Genomic DNA, 1814 nt, shown 5'->3' with positions numbered 1-1814 from the left:
AGAGAGAGAGAATCAGGAGCCCAAAAGAGGGGGCAGAGGGAAGGGGGCAGAATGGGGAGACGAAAGCAGACGACAGAATATTGTTAGCGAGCAAGAAAAGAGGTGAAACGAGAACAGAACATTTTAGAGGAGAAAATTATTGGTTGCTGCCATGTTTCGAACCCGAGACCTTTTGAAAGAGAGGCAAACACCGTAACCTCTAGACCAATACAGCCCCCATGGTTGCTTTAACGTGCATCACATCATAATTTGGTGTCAGAATGTTCCATTGTGTTAAATTCTCACGTCATTCATCTTTCTCCAATCCTAATCGTCGAATTACTGTCTCTTCGCGCTGAAATGATTAAATGTTAATCGTTTAAAGAATTTCCGTAGATTATAAATGATAGCTTGCTTTGTCTCGGGGCGCAATCGTTAACAATTATAAAAGAGTACACCTACTCTAGCTTTGCATCTACCCCCTTCTCTCTCTCTCTCTCTCTCTCTCTCTCTCTACCACTTCTGGCTTTAGTGTTCCCTTCTCTCTGGTCTTTGCAATTTGTACTCACCGTTCCTTTAAGTTTAAGTGTTGACACATGTATGTACGCACTTTAGTTTTTATAGCATGCGTAGATCTAGATTCTTGTCATTTATTTTGTGAATATTCCTGAGGAAGCCCGTTGAGGGCGAAACGTTGAGCTGTGGATTAAATATTTTTTGGAAACACAACAAAGTCTTAACTGTTTTAATATCTGCTTTATACAATGATGTTGATGATGCTGATGTTGATGATGATGATGATGATGATGATAACGATGGTGATGATGAAAACGATGATGATAATACAAAAAGTAACAAAGATGTCACAACAAGTTAAAAAAGAACGACAAGCCCATCAAGCACTATTGGCTGCTACTTTAATAATACAAAAATACACAAAAATATCATGATGAAGTATAGGATGAGCCAAACAGCGCATTGTCATTCTCTAACTGCTAATTCATTTTGTGTTTATGTGGGTGTATATACATAACTGCTTTCGGTAATGGGAGGAGGGGCGGGGGCGGGATATGTGAAGGGTTTATGTAAAGACCAGGTTTTCTAGAGCTCTTGTCATAAGAGACGCATGAGATATAAGCTGAGACTTTAATGTTCTTCGCGCATTAGCTGAGCAAAATCTCAAAGAGCAGGAAAATGACGCCATCCGCGTCAAAATGATGTACTTAAAAGTAAAGACAAGAATAATAATATTGGCGTGCGAAGAATTATTATCACAGAAATGGGGTCGTGAGAAAGACCAATCAAGATACATGTAGAAACATCTTGATGGGTGATTTCAACACGACACTGGGCGGGATCGAGAGCAGGTCAGTCATCCTTGAGCTGTGTTGAGAATCCTTTCATGTCTCCAGAACTTTTAAATACCTGTAGAGAAAGACATAAGAGGGGTGGTTATTATTATTAGAACTATTAGGAGCTTTTTATTTTATCATTTGATACCTACGTAAGGATGGGCTGAGAAGGTGGGCATAATGTACATAATAAGCAGTCTGTAATCTTTAGTTTTACTAAGAGTTTTACAGCACCTACAATATAAATTGGTCAAAAAAGCACGGAAGATTACAGGTGCTTCTAGGGAGTAACACGATCAATGTTTAATAGGAAAGAAGGAGCAGCCCGCATCAGAGCATCCGCCAACCGCCTTCTCTATGAGCTCCGAGATTATCAAGTGTTCTTGACACTAAAGAAGTCACCTATGAACTAAAAACACTCATTGTATCAGACACATACACACACACACACACAAACAAGAGAACACTACATAATTACCCCTC

At 39.5% G+C, this 1814-nt stretch overlaps 1 protein-coding gene across 1 annotated transcript in view; it reads right to left on the bottom strand.

Annotated features, from left to right (window-relative positions):
* Positions 1 to 876: 876 nt before the first annotated feature.
* LOC101851002 (verprolin) overlaps positions 877 to 1814 on the bottom strand; it is a gene marked incomplete at its 5' end in the record, with an annotated part of 52468 nt that continues 51530 nt past the window's right edge. Inside the window, 1 exon segment of the mRNA XM_035969259.1 lies at positions 877 to 1404.

Source organism: Aplysia californica, unplaced genomic scaffold (genome assembly GCF_000002075.1).
Source record: "Aplysia californica isolate F4 #8 unplaced genomic scaffold, AplCal3.0 scaffold00007, whole genome shotgun sequence".
NCBI lineage: Eukaryota > Metazoa > Mollusca > Gastropoda > Aplysiida > Aplysiidae > Aplysia > Aplysia californica.
This window is presented reverse-complemented; position numbering and strand designations above follow the sequence as displayed.